Below are 20494 nucleotides of genomic sequence, written 5' to 3' on the forward strand. Positions count from 1 at the left end.
TTTCCTAGGAACTATTACATGCTTCGATTCGATAAGGCTAGGCCACTTTATGCCCTTTTTATTGAAAGAAAAAGGGTCAAAAACGAGTAAAATCCGTGATTTAACAAGGAAATTCACTTTACCACCATTTTGGCCGTTTTTGAAATTTCTAAAATCAACTATGGAAGTCGTAGATATGCTCGTTAGATTTCCTAGGAACTATTACATGCTTCGATTCGATAAGGCTAGGCCACTTTATGCCCTTTTTATTGAAAGAAAAAGGGTCAAAAACGAGTAAAATCCGTGATTTAACAAGGAAATTCACTTTGCCACCATTTTGGCTGTTTTTGAAATTTCTAAAATCAACCATGGAAGTCGTAGATATGCTCGTTAGATTTCCTAGGAACTATTACATGCTTCGATTCGATAAGGCTAGGCCACTTTATGCCCTTTTTAGTGAAAGAAAATGGGTCAAAAACGAGTAAAATCCGTAAATTAACAAGGAAATTAACTTAACCCCCATTTTAGCCGTTTTTTAAAATTCTAATATAAACCATGGAAGTCGTATATATGCTTGCTAGAATTCCTAGGAACTATTACATTGTTTGATTCGATAAGGCTAGGCCACGTTATGCCGTTTTTAGTGAAAGAAAAAGGATCAAAATCGAGTAAAATCCGTAATATAACAAGGAAATTCACTTTACCACCATTTTGGCCGTTTTTGAAATTTCTAAAATCAACCATGGAAGTCGTAGATATGCTCATTAGATTTCCTAGGAACTATTACATGCTTCGATTCGATAAGGCTAGGCCACTTTATGACCTCTTTAGTGAAAGAAGAAGGGTTAAACACGAGTAAAATTCGTAAATTTACAAGGAAATTCACTTAACCCCCATTTTAGCCGTTTTTGAAAATTCTAAAATCGACCGTGGATGTCGTAGATATGCTTGTTGAATTTCGTAGGAACTATTACATTCTTCGATTCGTTAAGACTAGGCCACTTCATGCCTTTTTTAGTGAAAGAAAAAGGGTCAAAAACGAGTAAAATCTGTAAATTAACAAGGAAATTAACTTAACCCCCATTTTAGCCGTTTTTTAAAATTCTAATATAAACCATGGAAGTCGTATATATGCTTGCTAGAATTCCTAGGAACTATTACATGGTTCGATTCGATAAGGCTAGGCCACTTTATGCCCTTTTTAGTGAAAGAAAAAGGATCAAAATCGAGTAAAATCCGTAAATTAACAAGGAAATTCACTATACCACCATTTTGGCCTTTTTGAAATTTCTAAAATCAACCATGGAAGTCGTAGATATGCTCGTTAGATTCCCTAGGAACTATTACATGCTTCGATTCGATAAGGCTAGGCCACTTTATGCCCTTTTTAGTGAAAGAAAAAGGATCAAAAACGAGTAAAATCCGTAAATTAACAAGGAAATTCACTTTACCACCATTTTTGGCCGTTTTTGAAATTTCTAAAATCAACCATGGAAGTCGTAAATATGCTCGTTACATTTCCTAGGAACTATTACATTCTTCGATTCGATAAGGCTAGGCCACTTTATGCCCTTTTTAGTGACGGAAAAAGGGTCAAAAACGAGTAAAATCCGTAAATTAACAAGGAAATTCACTTTACCACCATTTTGGCCGTTTTTGAAATTTCTAAAATCAACCTTGGAAGTCGTAGATATGCTCGTTAGATTTCCTAGGAACTATTACATGCTTCGATTCGATAAGGCTAGGCCACTTTATGCCCTTTTTATTGAAAGAAAAAGGGTCAAAAACGAGTAAAATCCGTGATTTAACAAGGAAATTCACTTTACCACCATTTTGGCCGTTTTTGAAATTTCTAAAATCAACTATGGAAGTCGTAGATATGCTCGTTAGATTTCCTAGGAACTATTACATGCTTCGATTCGATAAGGCTAGGCCACTTTATGCCCTTTTTATTGAAAGAAAAAGGGTCAAAACGAGTAAAATCCGTGATTTAACAAGGAAATTCACTTTGCCACCATTTTGGCTGTTTTTGAAATTTCTAAAATCAACCATGGAAGTCGTAGATATGCTCGTTAGATTTCCTAGGAACTATTACATGCTTCGATTCGATAAGGCTAGGCCACTTTATGCCCTTTTTAGTGAAAGAAAATGGGTCAAAAACGAGTAAAATCCGTAAATTAACAAGGAAATTAACTTAACCCCCATTTTAGCCGTTTTTTAAAATTCTAATATAAACCTTGGAAGTCGTATATATGCTTGCTAGAATTCCTAGGAACTATTACATTGTTTGATTCGATAAGGCTAGGCCACGTTATGCCGTTTTTAGTGAAAGAAAAAGGATCAAAATCGAGTAAAATCCGTAATATAACAAGGAAATTCACTTTACCACCATTTTGGCCGTTTTTGAAATTTCTAAAATCAACCATGGAAGTCGTAGATATGCTCATTAGATTTCCTAGGAACTATTACATGCTTCGATTCGATAAGGCTAGGCCACTTTATGACCTCTTTAGTGAAAGAAGAAGGGTTAAACACGAGTAAAATTCGTAAATTTACAAGGAAATTCACTTAACCCCCATTTTAGCCGTTTTTGAAAATTCTAAAATCGACCGTGGATGTCGTAGATATGCTTGTTGAATTTCGTAGGAACTATTACATTCTTCGATTCGTTAAGACTAGGCCACTTTATGCCTTTTTTAGTGAAAGAAAAAGGGTCAAAAACGAGTAAAATCTGTAAATTAACAAGGAAATTAACTTAACCCCCATTTTAGCCGTTTTTTAAAATTCTAATATAAACCATGGAAGTCGTATATATGCTTGCTAGAATTCCTAGGAACTATTACATGGTTCGATTCGATAAGGCTAGGCCACGTTATGCCGTTTTTAGTGAAAGAAAAAGGATCAAAATCGAGTAAAATCCGTAATATAACAAGGAAATTCACTTTACCACCATTTTGGCCGTTTTTGAAATTTCTAAAATCAACCATGGAAGTCGTAGATATGCTCATTAGATTTCCTAGGAACTATTACATGCTTCGATTCGATAAGGCTAGGCCACTTTATGACCTCTTTAGTGAAAGAAGAAGGGTTAAACACGAGTAAAATTCGTAAATTTACAAGGAAATTCACTTAACCCCCATTTTAGCCGTTTTTGAAAATTCTAAAATCGACCGTGGATGTCGTAGATATGCTTGTTGAATTTCGTAGGAACTATTACATTCTTCGATTCGTTAAGACTAGGCCACTTTATGCCTTTTTTAGTGAAAGAAAAAGGGTCAAAAACGAGTAAAATCTGTAAATTAACAAGGAAATTAACTTAACCCCCATTTTAGCCGTTTTTTAAAATTCTAATATAAACCATGGAAGTCGTATATATGCTTGCTAGAATTCCTAGGAACTATTACATGGTTCGATTCGATAAGGCTAGGCCACTTTATGCCCTTTTTAGTGAAAGAAAAAGGATCAAAATCGAGTAAAATCCGTAAATTAACAAGGAAATTCACTTTACCACCATTTTGGCCTTTTTGAAATTTCTAAAATCAACCATGGAAGTCGTAGATATGCTCGTTAGATTCCCTAGGAACTATTACATGCTTCGATTCGATAAGGCTAGGCCACTTTATGCCCTTTTTAGTGAAAGAAAAAGGATCAAAAACGAGTAAAATCCGTAAATTAACAAGGAAATTCACTTTACCACCATTTTTGGCCGTTTTTGAAATTTCTAAAATCAACCATGGAAGTCGTAAATATGCTCGTTACATTTCCTAGGAACTATTACATTCTTCGATTCGATAAGGCTAGGCCACTTTATGCCCTTTTTAGTGACGGAAAAAGGGTCAAAAACGAGTAAAATCCGTAAATTAACAAGGAAATTCACTTTACCACCATTTTGGCCGTTTTTGAAATTTCTAAAATCAACCATGGAAGTCGTAGATATGCTCGTTAGATTTCCTAGGAACTATTACATGCTTCGATTCGATAAGGCTAGGCCACTTTATGCCCTTTTTATTGAAAGAAAAAGGGTCAAAAACGAGTAAAATCCGTGATTTAACAAGGAAATTCACTTTACCACCATTTTGGCCGTTTTTGAAATTTCTAAAATCAACTATGGAAGTCGTAGATATGCTCGTTAGATTTCCTAGGAACTATTACATGCTTCGATTCGATAAGGCTAGGCCACTTTATGCCCTTTTTATTGAAAGAAAAAGGGTCAAAAACGAGTAAAATCCGTGATTTAACAAGGAAATTCACTTTACCACCATTTTGGCTGTTTTTGAAATTTCTAAAATCAACCATGGAAGTCGTAGATATGCTCGTTAGATTTCCTAGGAACTATTACATGCTTCGATTCGATAAGGCTAGGCCACTTTATGCCCTTTTTAGTGAAAGAAAATGGGTCAAAAACGAGTAAAATCCGTAAATTAACAAGGAAATTAACTTAACCCCCATTTTAGCCGTTTTTTAAAATTCTAATATAAACCATGGAAGTCGTATATATGCTTGCTAGAATTCCTAGGAACTATTACATGGTTCGATTCGATAAGGCTAGGCCACTTTATGCCCTTTTTAGTGAAGGAAAAAGGATCAAAATCGAGTAAAATCCGTAAATTAACAAGGAAATTCACTTTACCACCATTTGGGCCGTTTTTGAAATTTCTAAAATCAACCATGGAAGTTGTAGATATGCTCGTTAGATTTCCTAATAACTATTACATGCTTCGATTCAATAACGCTAGGCCACTTTATGCCCTTTTTAGTGAAGGAAAAAGGGTCAAAAACGAGTAAAATCCGTAAATTAAGAAGGAAATTCACTTTACTACCATTTTGGCCGTTTTTCAAATTTCTAAAATCAACCATGGAAGTCGTAGATATGCTCGTTAGATTTCCTAGGAACTATTACATGCTTCGATTCGATAAGGCTAGGCCACTTTATGCCCTATTTAGTGAAAGAAAAAGGATCAAAATCGAGTAAAATCCGTAATATAACTAGGAAATTCACTTTACCACCATTTTGGCCTTTTTTGAAATTTCTAAAATCAACCATGGATGTCGTAGATATGCTTGTTATATTTCCTAGGAACTATTAAATTCTTCGATTCGATAAGACTAGGCCACTTTATGCCTTTTTTAGTGAAAGAAAAAGGGTCAAAAACGAGTAAAATCCGTAAATTAACAATTAACCCCCATTTTAGCCGTTTTTTAAAATTCTAATATAAACCATGGATGTCGTAGATATGCTCGTTAGATTTCCTAGGAACTATTACATGCTTCGATTCGATAAGGCTAGGCCACTTTATGCCCTTTTTAGTGAAAGAAAAAGGGTTAAAAACGAGTAAAATTCGTAAATTTACAAGGAAATTAACTTAACCCCCATTTTGGCCGTTTTTGAAAATTCTAAAATCAACCATGGAAGTCGTAGATATGCTCGTTAGATTTCCTAGGAACTATTATATGCTTCGACTCGATAAGGCTAGGCCACTTTATGCCCTTTTTAGTGAAAGAAAAAGGGTCAAAAACGAGTAAAATCCGTAATTTAACAAGGAAATTCTCTTTACCACCATTTTGGCCGTTTTTGAAATTTCTAAATTCAACCATGGAAGTCGTAGATATGCTCGTTAGATTTCCTAGGAACTATTACATGCTTCGATTCGATAAGGCTAGGCCACTTTATGCCCTTTTTAGTGAAAGAAAAAGGGACAAAAACGAGTAAAATTCGTAAATTAACAAGGAAATTCACTTAACCACCATTTTGGCCGTTTTTGAAATTTCTAAAATCAACCATGGAAGTCGTAGATATGCTCGTTAGATTTCCTAGGAACTATTACATGCTTCGATTCGATAAGGCTAGGCCACTTTATGCCCTTTTTAGTGAAAGAAAAAGGGTTAAAAACGAGTAAAATTCGTAAATTTACAAGGAAATTAACTTAACCCCATTTTGGCCGTTTTTGAAAATTCTAAAATCGACCGTGGATGTCGTAGATATGCTTGTTATATTTCATAGGAACTATTACATTCTTCGATTCGATAAGACTAGGCCACTTTATGCCTTTTTTAGTGAAAGAAAAAGGGTCAAAAACGAGTAAAATCCGTAAATTAACAAGGAAATTCACTTTACCACCATTTTGGCCGTTTTTGAAATTTCTAAAATCAACCATGGAAGTCGTAGATATGCGCGTTAGATTTCCTAGGAACTATTACATGCTTTGATTCGATAAGGCTAGGCCACTTTATGCCCTTTTTAGTGAAAGAAAAAGGGTCAAAAACGAGTAAAATCCGTAAATTGACAAGGAAATTCACTTTACCACCATTTTGGCCGTTTTTGAAATTTCTAAAATCAACCATGGAAGTCGTAGATATGCTCGTTAGATTTCCTAGGAACTTTTACATGCTTCGATTCGATAAGGCTAGGCCACTTTATGCCCTTTTTAGTGAAGGAAAAAGGGTCAAAAACGAGTAAAATCCGTAAATTAACAAGGAAATTCACTTTACCACCATTTTGGCCTTTTTGAAATTTCTAAAATCAACCATGGAAGTCGTAGATATGCTCGTTAGATTCCCTAGGAACTATTACATGCTTCGATTCGATAAGGCTAGGCCACTTTATGCCCTTTTTAGTGAAAGAAAAAGGATCAAAAACGAGTAAAATCCGTAAATTAACAAGGAAATTCACTTTACCACCATTTTTGGCCGTTTTTGAAATTTCTAAAATCAACCATGGAAGTCGTAAATATGCTCGTTACATTTCCTAGGAACTATTACATTCTTCGATTCGATAAGGCTAGGCCACTTTATGCCCTTTTTAGTGACGGAAAAAGGGTCAAAAACGAGTAAAATCCGTAAATTAACAAGGAAATTCACTTTACCACCATTTTGGCCGTTTTTGAAATTTCTAAAATCAACCATGGAAGTCGTAGATATGCTCGTTAGATTTCCTAGGAACTATTACATGCTTCGATTCGATAAGGCTAGGCCACTTTATGCCCTTTTTATTGAAAGAAAAAGGGTCAAAAACGAGTAAAATCCGTGATTTAACAAGGAAATTCACTTTACCACCATTTTGGCCGTTTTTGAAATTTCTAAAATCAACTATGGAAGTCGTAGATATGCTCGTTAGATTTCCTAGGAACTATTACATGCTTCGATTCGATAAGGCTAGGCCACTTTATGCCCTTTTTATTGAAAGAAAAAGGGTCAAAAACGAGTAAAATCCGTGATTTAACAAGGAAATTCACTTTACCACCATTTTGGCTGTTTTTGAAATTTCTAAAATCAACCATGGAAGTCGTAGATATGCTCGTTAGATTTCCTAGGAACTATTACATGCTTCGATTCGATAAGGCTAGGCCACTTTATGCCCTTTTTAGTGAAAGAAAATGGGTCAAAAACGAGTAAAATCCGTAAATTAACAAGGAAATTAACTTAACCCCCATTTTAGCCGTTTTTTAAAATTCTAATATAAACCATGGAAGTCGTATATATGCTTGCTAGAATTCCTAGGAACTATTACATGGTTCGATTCGATAAGGCTAGGCCACTTTATGCCCTTTTTAGTGAAGGAAAAAGGATCAAAATCGAGTAAAATCCGTAAATTAACAAGGAAATTCACTTTACCACCATTTGGGCCGTTTTTGAAATTTCTAAAATCAACCATGGAAGTTGTAGATATGCTCGTTAGATTTCCTAATAACTATTACATGCTTCGATTCAATAACGCTAGGCCACTTTATGCCCTTTTTAGTGAAGGAAAAAGGGTCAAAAACGAGTAAAATCCGTAAATTAAGAAGGAAATTCACTTTACTACCATTTTGGCCGTTTTTCAAATTTCTAAAATCAACCATGGAAGTCGTAGATATGCTCGTTAGATTTCCTAGGAACTATTACATGCTTCGATTCGATAAGGCTAGGCCACTTTATGCCCTATTTAGTGAAAGAAAAAGGATCAAAATCGAGTAAAATCCGTAATATAACTAGGAAATTCACTTTACCACCATTTTGGCCTTTTTTGAAATTTCTAAAATCAACCATGGATGTCGTAGATATGCTTGTTATATTTCCTAGGAACTATTAAATTCTTCGATTCGATAAGACTAGGCCACTTTATGCCTTTTTTAGTGAAAGAAAAAGGGTCAAAAACGAGTAAAATCCGTAAATTAACAATTAACCCCCATTTTAGCCGTTTTTTAAAATTCTAATATAAACCATGGATGTCGTAGATATGCTCGTTAGATTTCCTAGGAACTATTACATGCTTCGATTCGATAAGGCTAGGCCACTTTATGCCCTTTTTAGTGAAAGAAAAAGGGTTAAAAACGAGTAAAATTCGTAAATTTACAAGGAAATTAACTTAACCCCCATTTTGGCCGTTTTTGAAATTTCTAAATTCAACCATGGAAGTCGTAGATATGCTCGTTAGATTTCCTAGGAACTATTACATGCTTCGATTCGATAAGGCTAGGCCACTTTATGCCCTTTTTAGTGAAAGAAAAAGGGACAAAAACGAGTAAAATTCGTAAATTAACAAGGAAATTCACTTAACCACCATTTTGGCCGTTTTTGAAATTTCTAAAATCAACCATGGAAGTCGTAGATATGCTCGTTAGATTTCCTAGGAACTATTACATGCTTCGATTCGATAAGGCTAGGCCACTTTATGCCCTTTTTAGTGAAAGAAAAAGGGTTAAAAACGAGTAAAATTCGTAAATTTACAAGGAAATTAACTTAACCCCATTTTGGCCGTTTTTGAAAATTCTAAAATCGACCGTGGATGTCGTAGATATGCTTGTTATATTTCATAGGAACTATTACATTCTTCGATTCGATAAGACTAGGCCACTTTATGCCTTTTTTAGTGAAAGAAAAAGGGTCAAAAACGAGTAAAATCCGTAAATTAACAAGGAAATTCACTTTACCACCATTTTGGCCGTTTTTGAAATTTCTAAAATCAACCATGGAAGTCGTAGATATGCGCGTTAGATTTCCTAGGAACTATTACATGCTTTGATTCGATAAGGCTAGGCCACTTTATGCCCTTTTTAGTGAAAGAAAAAGGGTCAAAAACGAGTAAAATCCGTAAATTGACAAGGAAATTCACTTTACCACCATTTTGGCCGTTTTTGAAATTTCTAAAATCAACCATGGAAGTCGTAGATATGCTCGTTAGATTTCCTAGGAACTTTTACATGCTTCGATTCGATAAGGCTAGGCCACTTTATGCCCTTTTTAGTGAAGGAAAAAGGGTCAAAAACGAGTAAAATCCGTAAATTAACAAGGAAATTCACTTTACCACCATTTTGGCCTTTTTGAAATTTCTAAAATCAACCATGGAAGTCGTAGATATGCTCGTTAGATTCCCTAGGAACTATTACATGCTTCGATTCGATAAGGCTAGGCCACTTTATGCCCTTTTTAGTGAAAGAAAAAGGATCAAAAACGAGTAAAATCCGTAAATTAACAAGGAAATTCACTTTACCACCATTTTTGGCCGTTTTTGAAATTTCTAAAATCAACCATGGAAGTCGTAAATATGCTCGTTACATTTCCTAGGAACTATTACATTCTTCGATTCGATAAGGCTAGGCCACTTTATGCCCTTTTTAGTGACGGAAAAAGGGTCAAAAACGAGTAAAATCCGTAAATTAACAAGGAAATTCACTTTACCACCATTTTGGCCGTTTTTGAAATTTCTAAAATCAACCATGGAAGTCGTAGATATGCTCGTTAGATTTCCTAGGAACTATTACATGCTTCGATTCGATAAGGCTAGGCCACTTTATGCCCTTTTTATTGAAAGAAAAAGGGTCAAAAACGAGTAAAATCCGTGATTTAACAAGGAAATTCACTTTACCACCATTTTGGCCGTTTTTGAAATTTCTAAAATCAACTATGGAAGTCGTAGATATGCTCGTTAGATTTCCTAGGAACTATTACATGCTTCGATTCGATAAGGCTAGGCCACTTTATGCCCTTTTTATTGAAAGAAAAAGGGTCAAAAACGAGTAAAATCCGTGATTTAACAAGGAAATTCACTTTACCACCATTTTGGCTGTTTTTGAAATTTCTAAAATCAACCATGGAAGTCGTAGATATGCTCGTTAGATTTCCTAGGAACTATTACATGCTTCGATTCGATAAGGCTAGGCCACTTTATGCCCTTTTTAGTGAAAGAAAATGGGTCAAAAACGAGTAAAATCCGTAAATTAACAAGGAAATTAACTTAACCCCCATTTTAGCCGTTTTTTAAAATTCTAATATAAACCATGGAAGTCGTATATATGCTTGCTAGAATTCCTAGGAACTATTACATGGTTCGATTCGATAAGGCTAGGCCACTTTATGCCCTTTTTAGTGAAGGAAAAAGGATCAAAATCGAGTAAAATCCGTAAATTAACAAGGAAATTCACTTTACCACCATTTGGGCCGTTTTTGAAATTTCTAAAATCAACCATGGAAGTTGTAGATATGCTCGTTAGATTTCCTAATAACTATTACATGCTTCGATTCAATAACGCTAGGCCACTTTATGCCCTTTTTAGTGAAGGAAAAAGGGTCAAAAACGAGTAAAATCCGTAAATTAAGAAGGAAATTCACTTTACTACCATTTTGGCCGTTTTTCAAATTTCTAAAATCAACCATGGAAGTCGTAGATATGCTCGTTAGATTTCCTAGGAACTATTACATGCTTCGATTCGATAAGGCTAGGCCACTTTATGCCCTATTTAGTGAAAGAAAAAGGATCAAAATCGAGTAAAATCCGTAATATAACTAGGAAATTCACTTTACCACCATTTTGGCCTTTTTTGAAATTTCTAAAATCAACCATGGATGTCGTAGATATGCTTGTTATATTTCCTAGGAACTATTAAATTCTTCGATTCGATAAGACTAGGCCACTTTATGCCTTTTTTAGTGAAAGAAAAAGGGTCAAAAACGAGTAAAATCCGTAAATTAACAATTAACCCCCATTTTAGCCGTTTTTTAAAATTCTAATATAAACCATGGATGTCGTAGATATGCTCGTTAGATTTCCTAGGAACTATTACATGCTTCGATTCGATAAGGCTAGGCCACTTTATGCCCTTTTTAGTGAAAGAAAAAGGGTTAAAAACGAGTAAAATTCGTAAATTTACAAGGAAATTAACTTAACCCCCATTTTGGCCGTTTTTGAAAATTCTAAAATCAACCATGGAAGTCGTAGATATGCTCGTTAGATTTCCTAGGAACTATTATATGCTTCGACTCGATAAGGCTAGGCCACTTTATGCCCTTTTTAGTGAAAGAAAAAGGGTCAAAAACGAGTAAAATCCGTAATTTAACAAGGAAATTCTCTTTACCACCATTTTGGCCGTTTTTGAAATTTCTAAATTCAACCATGGAAGTCGTAGATATGCTCGTTAGATTTCCTAGGAACTATTACATGCTTCGATTCGATAAGGCTAGGCCACTTTATGCCCTTTTTAGTGAAAGAAAAAGGGACAAAAACGAGTAAAATTCGTAAATTAACAAGGAAATTCACTTAACCACCATTTTGGCCGTTTTTGAAATTTCTAAAATCAACCATGGAAGTCGTAGATATGCTCGTTAGATTTCCTAGGAACTATTACATGCTTCGATTCGATAAGGCTAGGCCACTTTATGCCCTTTTTAGTGAAAGAAAAAGGGTTAAAAACGAGTAAAATTCGTAAATTTACAAGGAAATTAACTTAACCCCATTTTGGCCGTTTTTGAAAATTCTAAAATCGACCGTGGATGTCGTAGATATGCTTGTTATATTTCATAGGAACTATTACATTCTTCGATTCGATAAGACTAGGCCACTTTATGCCTTTTTTAGTGAAAGAAAAAGGGTCAAAAACGAGTAAAATCCGTAAATTAACAAGGAAATTCACTTTACCACCATTTTGGCCGTTTTTGAAATTTCTAAAATCAACCATGGAAGTCGTAGATATGCGCGTTAGATTTCCTAGGAACTATTACATGCTTTGATTCGATAAGGCTAGGCCACTTTATGCCCTTTTTAGTGAAAGAAAAAGGGTCAAAAACGAGTAAAATCCGTAAATTGACAAGGAAATTCACTTTACCACCATTTTGGCCGTTTTTGAAATTTCTAAAATCAACCATGGAAGTCGTAGATATGCTCGTTAGATTTCCTAGGAACTTTTACATGCTTCGATTCGATAAGGCTAGGCCACTTTATGCCCTTTTTAGTGAAGGAAAAAGGGTCAAAAACGAGTAAAATCCGTAAATTAACAAGGAAATTCACTTTACCACCATTTTGGCCGTTTTTGAAATTTCTAAAATCAACCATGGAAGTCATAGATATGCTTGTTAGATTTCCTAAGAACTATTACATGCTTCGACTCGATAAGGCTAGGCCACTTTATGCCCTTTTTAGTGAAAGAAAAAGGGTCAAAAACGAGTAAAATCCGTAATTTAACAAGGAAATTCACTTTACCACCATTTTGGCCGTTTTTGAAATTTCTAAAATCAACCATGGAAGTCGTAGATATGCTCGTTAGATTTCCTAGGAACTATTACATGCTTCGATTCGATAAGGCTAGGCCACTTTATGCCCTTTTTAGTGAAAGAAAAAAGGTTAAAAACGAGTAAAATTCGTAAATTTACAAGGAAATTAACTTTACCCCCATTTTGGCCGTTTTTGAAAATTCTAAAATCGACCGTGGATGTCGTAGATATGCTTGTTATATTTCATAGGAACTATTACATTCTTCGATTCGATAAGACTAGGCCACTTTATGCCTTTTTTAGTGAAAGAAAAAGGGTCAAAAACGAGTAAAATCCGTAAATTAACAAGGAAATTCACTTTACCACCATTTTGGCCGTTTTTCAAATTTCTAAAATCACCCATGGAAGTCGTAGATATGCTCGTTAGATTTCCTAGGAACTATTACATGCTTCGATTCGATAAGTCTAGGCTAATTTATGCCCTTTTTAGTGAAGGAAAAAGGGTCAAAAACGAGTAAAATCCGTAAATTAACAAGGAAATTCACTTTACCACCATTTTGGCCATTTTTGAAATTTTTAAAATCAAACATGGAAGTCTTAGATATGCTCGTTAGATTTCCTAGGAACTATTACATGCTTCGATTCGATAAGGCTAGGCCACTTTATGCCCTATTTAGTGAAAGAAAAAGGATCAAAATCGAGTAAAATCCGTAATATAACAAGGAAATTCACTTTACCACCATTTTGGCCTTTTTTGAAATTTCTAAAATCAACCATGGATGTCGTAGATATGCTTGTTATATTTCCTAGGAACTATTAAATTCTTCGATTCGATAAGACTAGGCCACTTTATGCCTTTTTTAGTGAAAGAAAAAGGGTCAAAAACGAGTAAAATCCGTAAATTAACAATTAACCCCCATTTTAGCCGTTTTTTAAAATTCTAATATAAACCATGGATGTCGTAGATATGCTCGTTAGATTTCCTAGGAACTATTACATGCTTCGATTCGATAAGGCTAGGCCACTTTATGCCCTTTTTAGTGAAAGAAAAAGGGTTAAAAACGAGTAAAATTCGTAAATTTACAAGGAAATTAACTTAACCCCCATTTTGGCCGTTTTTGAAAATTCTAAAATCAACCATGGAAGTCATAGATATGCTCGTTAGATTTCCTAGGAACTATTATATGCTTTGACTCGATAAGGCTAGGCCACTTTATGCCCTTTTTAGTGAAAGAAAAAGGGTCAAAAACGAGTAAAATCCGTAATTTAACAAGGAAATTCACTTTACCACCATTTTGGCCGTTTTTGAAATTTCTAAAATCAACCATGGAAGTCGTAGATATGCTCGTTAGATTTCCTAGGAACTATTACATGCTTCGATTCGATAAGGCTAGGCCATTTAATGCCCTTTTTAGTGAAAGAAAAAGGGACAAAAACGAGTAAAATCCGTAAATTAACAAGGAAATTCACTTAACCACCATTTTGGCCGTTTTTGAAATTTTTAAAATCAACCATGGAAGTCGTAGATATGCTCGTTAGATTTCCTAGGAACTATTACATGCTTCGATTCGATAAGGCTAGGCCACTTTATGCCCTTTTTAGAGAAAGAAAAAGGGTTAAAAACGAGTAAAATTCGTAAATTTACAAGGAAATTAACTAAACCCCCAATTTGGCCGTTTTTGAAAATTCTAAAATCGACCGTGGATGTCGTAGATATGCTTGTTATATTTCATAGGAACTATTACATTCTTCGATTCGATAAGACTAGGCCACTTTATGCCTTTTTTAGTGAAAGAAAATGGGTCAAAAACGAGTAAAATCCGTAAATTAACAAGGAAATTCACTTTACCACCATTTTGGCCGTTTTTCAAATTTCTAAAATCAACCATGGAAGTCGTAGATATGCTCGTTAGATTTCCTAGGAACTATTACATGCTTCGATTCGATAAGTCTAGGCTAATTTATGCCCTTTTTAGTGAAGGAAAAAGGGTCAAAAACGAGTAAAATCCGTCAATTAACAAGGAAATTCACTTTACTACCATTTTGGCCGTTTTTCAAATTTCTAAAATCACCCATGGAAGTCGTAGATATGCTCGTTAGATTTCCTAGGAACTATTACATGCTTCGATTCGATAAGTCTAGGCTAATTTATGCCCTTTTTAGTGAAGGAAAAAGGGTCAAAAACGAGTAAAATCCGTAAATTAACAAGGAAATTCACTTTACCACCATTTTGGCCATTTTTGAAATTTTTAAAATCAAACATGGAAGTCTTAGATATGCTCGTTAGATTTCCTAGGAACTATTACATGCTTCGATTCGATAAGGCTAGGCCACTTTATGCCCTATTTAGTGAAAGAAAAAGGATCAAAATCGAGTAAAATCCGTAATATAACAAGGAAATTCACTTTACCACCATTTTGGCCTTTTTTGAAATTTCTAAAATCAACCATGGATGTCGTAGATATGCTTGTTATATTTCCTAGGAACTATTAAATTCTTCGATTCGATAAGACTAGGCCACTTTATGCCTTTTTTAGTGAAAGAAAAAGGGTCAAAAACGAGTAAAATCCGTAAATTAACAATTAACCCCCATTTTAGCCGTTTTTTAAAATTCTAATATAAACCATGGATGTCGTAGATATGCTCGTTAGATTTCCTAGGAACTATTACATGCTTCGATTCGATAAGGCTAGGCCACTTTATGCCCTTTTTAGTGAAAGAAAAAGGGTTAAAAACGAGTAAAATTCGTAAATTTACAAGGAAATTAACTTAACCCCCATTTTGGCCGTTTTTGAAAATTCTAAAATCAACCATGGAAGTCATAGATATGCTCGTTAGATTTCCTAGGAACTATTATATGCTTTGACTCGATAAGGCTAGGCCACTTTATGCCCTTTTTAGTGAAAGAAAAAGGGTCAAAAACGAGTAAAATCCGTAATTTAACAAGGAAATTCACTTTACCACCATTTTGGCCGTTTTTGAAATTTCTAAAATCAACCATGGAAGTCGTAGATATGCTCGTTAGATTTCCTAGGAACTATTACATGCTTCGATTCGATAAGGCTAGGCCATTTAATGCCCTTTTTAGTGAAAGAAAAAGGGACAAAAACGAGTAAAATCCGTAAATTAACAAGGAAATTCACTTAACCACCATTTTGGCCGTTTTTGAAATTTTTAAAATCAACCATGGAAGTCGTAGATATGCTCGTTAGATTTCCTAGGAACTATTACATGCTTCGATTCGATAAGGCTAGGCCACTTTATGCCCTTTTTAGAGAAAGAAAAAGGGTTAAAAACGAGTAAAATTCGTAAATTTACAAGGAAATTAACTAAACCCCCAATTTGGCCGTTTTTGAAAATTCTAAAATCGACCGTGGATGTCGTAGATATGCTTGTTATATTTCATAGGAACTATTACATTCTTCGATTCGATAAGACTAGGCCACTTTATGCCTTTTTTAGTGAAAGAAAATGGGTCAAAAACGAGTAAAATCCGTAAATTAACAAGGAAATTCACTTTACCACCATTTTGGCCGTTTTTCAAATTTCTAAAATCAACCATGGAAGTCGTAGATATGCTCGTTAGATTTCCTAGGAACTATTACATGCTTCGATTCGATAAGTCTAGGCTAATTTATGCCCTTTTTAGTGAAGGAAAAAGGGTCAAAAACGAGTAAAATCCGTCAATTAACAAGGAAATTCACTTTACTACCATTTTGGCCGTTTTTCAAATTTCTAAAATCACCCATGGAAGTCGTAGATATGCTCGTTAGATTTCCTAGGAACTATTACATGCTTCGATTCGATAAGTCTAGGCTAATTTATGCCCTTTTTAGTGAAGGAAAAAGGGTCAAAAACGAGTAAAATCCGTAAATTAACAAGGAAATTCACTTTACCACCATTTTGGCCATTTTTGAAATTTTTAAAATCAAACATGGAAGTCTTAGATATGCTCGTTAGATTTCCTAGGAACTATTACATGCTTCGATTCGATAAGGCTAGGCCACTTTATGCCCTATTTAGTGAAAGAAAAAGGATCAAAATCGAGTAAAATCCGTAATATAACAAGGAAATTCACTTTACCACCATTTTGGCCTTTTTTGAAATTTCTAAAATCAACCATGGATGTCGTAGATATGCTTGTTATATTTCCTAGGAACTATTAAATTCTTCGATTCGATAAGACTAGGCCACTTTATGCCTTTTTTAGTGAAAGAAAAAGGGTCAAAAACGAGTAAAATCCGTAAATTAACAATTAACCCCCATTTTAGCCGTTTTTTAAAATTCTAATATAAACCATGGATGTCGTAGATATGCTCGTTAGATTTCCTAGGAACTATTACATGCTTCGATTCGATAAGGCTAGGCCACTTTATGCCCTTTTTAGTGAAAGAAAAAGGGTCAAAAACGAGTAAAATCCGTAATTTAACAAGGAAATTCACTTTACCACCATTTTGGCCGTTTTTGAAATTTCTAAAATCAACCATGGAAGTCGTAGATATGCTCGTTAGATTTCCTAGGAACTATTACATGCTTCGATTCGATAAGGCTAGGCCACTTTATGCCCTTTTTAGAGAAAGAAAAAGGGTTAAAAACGAGTAAAATTCGTAAATTTACAAGGAAATTAACTAAACCCCCAATTTGGCCGTTTTTGAAAATTCTAAAATCGACCGTGGATGTCGTAGATATGCTTGTTATATTTCATAGGAACTATTACATTCTTCGATTTGATAAGACTAGGCCACTTTATGCCTTTTTTAGTGAAAGAAAAAGGGTCAAAAACGAGTAAAATCCGTAAATTAACAAGGAAATTCACTTTACCACCATTTTGGCCGTTTTTGAAATTTCTAAAATCAACCATGGAAGTCGTAGATATGCGCGTTAGATTTCCTAGGAACTATTACATGCTTTGATTCGATAAGGCTAGGCCACTTTATGCCCTTTTTAGTGAAAGAAAAAGGGTCAAAAACGAGTAAAATCCGTAAATTGACAAGGAAATTCACTTTACCACCATTTTGGCCGTTTTTGAAATTTCTAAAATCAACCATGGAAGTCGTAGATATGCTCGTTAGATTTCCTAGGAACTTTTACATGCTTCGATTCGATAAGGCTAGGCCACTTTATGCCCTTTTTAGTGAAGGAAAAAGGGTCAAAAACGAGTAAAATCCGTAAATTAACAAGGAAATTCACTTTACCACCATTTTGGCCGTTTTTGAAATTTCTAAAATCAACCATGGAAGTCATAGATATGCTTGTTAGATTTCCTAAGAACTATTACATGCTTCGACTCGATAAGGCTAGGCCACTTTATGCCCTTTTTAGTGAAAGAAAAAGGGTCAAAAACGAGTAAAATCCGTAATTTAACAAGGAAATTCACTTTACCACCATTTTGGCCGTTTTTGAAATTTCTAAAATCAACCATGGAAGTCGTAGATATGCTCGTTAGATTTCCTAGGAACTATTACATGCTTCGATTCGATAAGGCTAAGCCACTTTATGCCCTTTTTAGTGAAAGAAAAAGGGTTAAAAACGAGTAAAATTCGTAAATTTACAAGGAAATTAACTTAACCCCCATTTTGGCCGTTTTTGAAAATTCTAAAATCGACCGTGGATGTCGTAGATATGCTTGTTATATTTCATAGGAACTATTACATTCTTCGATTCGATAAGACTAGGCCACTTTATGCCTTTTTTAGTGAAAGAAAAAGGGTCAAAAACGAGTAAAATCCGTAAATTAACAAGGAAATTCACTATACCACCATTTTGGCCATTTTTGAAATTTCTAAAATCAACCATGGAAGTCGTAGATATGCGCGTTAGATTTCCTAGGAACTATTACATGCTTTGATTCGATAAGGCTAGGCCACTTTATGCCCTTTTTAGTGAAAGAAAAAGGATCAAAATCGAGTAAAATCCGTAATATAACAAGGAAATTCACTTTACCACCATTTTGGCCTTTTTTGAAATTTCTAAAATCAACCATGGATGTCGTAGATATGCTTGTTATATTTCCTAGGAACTATTAAATTCTTCGATTCGATAAGACTAGGCCACTTTATGCCTTTTTTAGTGACAGAAAAAGGGTCAAAAACGAGTAAAATCCGTAAATTAACAATTAACCCCCATTTTAGCCGTTTTTTAAAATTCTAATATAAACCATGGATGTCGTAGATATGCTCGTTAGATTTCCTAGGAACTATTACATGCTTCGATTCGATAAGGCTAGGCCACTTTATGCCCTTTTTAGTGAAAGAAAAAGGGTTAAAAACGAGTAAAATTCGTAAATTTACAAGGAAATTAACTTAACCCCCATTTTGGCCGTTTTTGAAAATTCTAAAATCAACCATGGAAGTCATAGATATGCTCGTTAGATTTCCTAGGAACTATTATATGCTTTGACTCGATAAGGCTAGGCCACTTTATGCCCTTTTTAGTGAAAGAAAAAGGGTCAAAAACGAGTAAAATCCGTAATTTAACAAGGAAATTCACTTTACCACCATTTTGGCCGTTTTTGAAATTTCTAAAATCAACCATGGAAGTCGTAGATATGCTCGTTAGATTTCCTAGGAACTATTACATGCTTCGATTCGATAAGGCAAGGCCACTTAATGCCCTTTTTAGTGAAAGAAAAAGGGACAAAAACGAGTAAAATCCGTAAATTAACAAGGAAATTCACTTAACCACCATTTTGGCCGTTTTTGAAATTTCTAAAATCAACCATGGAAGTCGTAGATATGCTCGTTAGATTTCCTAGGAACTATTACATGCTTCGATTCGATAAGGCTAGGCCACTTTATGCCCTTTTTAGAGAAAGAAAAAGGGTTAAAAACGAGTAAAATTCGTAAATTTACAAGGAAATTAACTAAACCCCCAATTTGGCCGTTTTTGAAAATTCTAAAATCGACCGTGGATGTCGTAGATATGCTTGTTATATTTCATAGGAACTATTACATTCTTCGATTCGATAAGACTAGGCCACTTTATGCCTTTTTTAGTGAAAGAAAAAGGGTCAAAAACGAGTAAAATCCGTAAATTAACAAGGAAATTCACTTTACCACCATTTTGGCCGTTTTTCAAATTTCTAAAATCAACCATGGAAGTCGTAGATATGCTCGTTAGATTTCCTAGGAACTATTACATGCTTCGATTCGATAAGTCTAGGCTAATTTATGCCCTTTTTAGTGAAGGAAAAAGGGTCAAAAACGAGTAAAATCCGTCAATTAACAAGGAAATTCACTTTACTACCATTTTGGCCGTTTTTCAAATTTCTAAAATCACCCATGGAAGTCGTAGATATGCTCGTTAGATTTCCTAGGAACTATTACATGCTTCGATTCGATAAGTCTAGGCTAATTTATGCCCTTTTTAGTGAAGGAAAAAGGGTCAAAAACGAGTAAAATCCGTAAATTAACAAGGAAATTCACTTTACCACCATTTTGGCCATTTTTGAAATTTTTAAAATCAAACATGGAAGTCTTAGATATGCTCGTTAGATTTCCTAGGAACTATTAAATTCTTCGATTCGATAAGACTAGGCCACTTTATGCCTTTTTTAGTGAAAGAAAAAGGGTCAAAAACGAGTAAAATCCGTAAATTAACAATTAACCCCCATTTTAGCCGTTTTTTAAAATTCTAATATAAACCATGGATGTCGTAGATATGCTCGTTAGATTTCCTAGGAACTATTACATGCTACGATTCGATAAGGCTAGGCCACTTTATGCCCTTTTTAGTGAAAGAAAAAGGGTTAAAAACGACTAAAATTCGTAAATTTACAAGGAAATTAACTTAACCCCCATTTTGGCCGTTTTTGAAAATTCTAAAATCAACCATGGAAGTCATAGATATGCTCGTTAGATTTCCTAGGAACTATTATATGCTTTGACTCGATAAGGCTAGGCCACTTTATGCCCTTTTTAGTGAAAGAAAAAGGGTCAAAAACGAGTAAAATCCGTAATTTAACAAGGAAATTCACTTTACCACCATTTTGGCCGTTTTTGAAATTTCTAAAATCAACCATGGAAGTCGTAGATATGCTCGTTAGATTTCCTAG

The sequence above is a fragment of the Medicago sativa genome, chromosome 3 (assembly GCF_051527215.1).
Source record: "Medicago sativa cultivar Bolivia chromosome 3, Bolivia_mono, whole genome shotgun sequence".
Classification (NCBI taxonomy): Eukaryota; Viridiplantae; Streptophyta; class Magnoliopsida; order Fabales; family Fabaceae; genus Medicago; species Medicago sativa.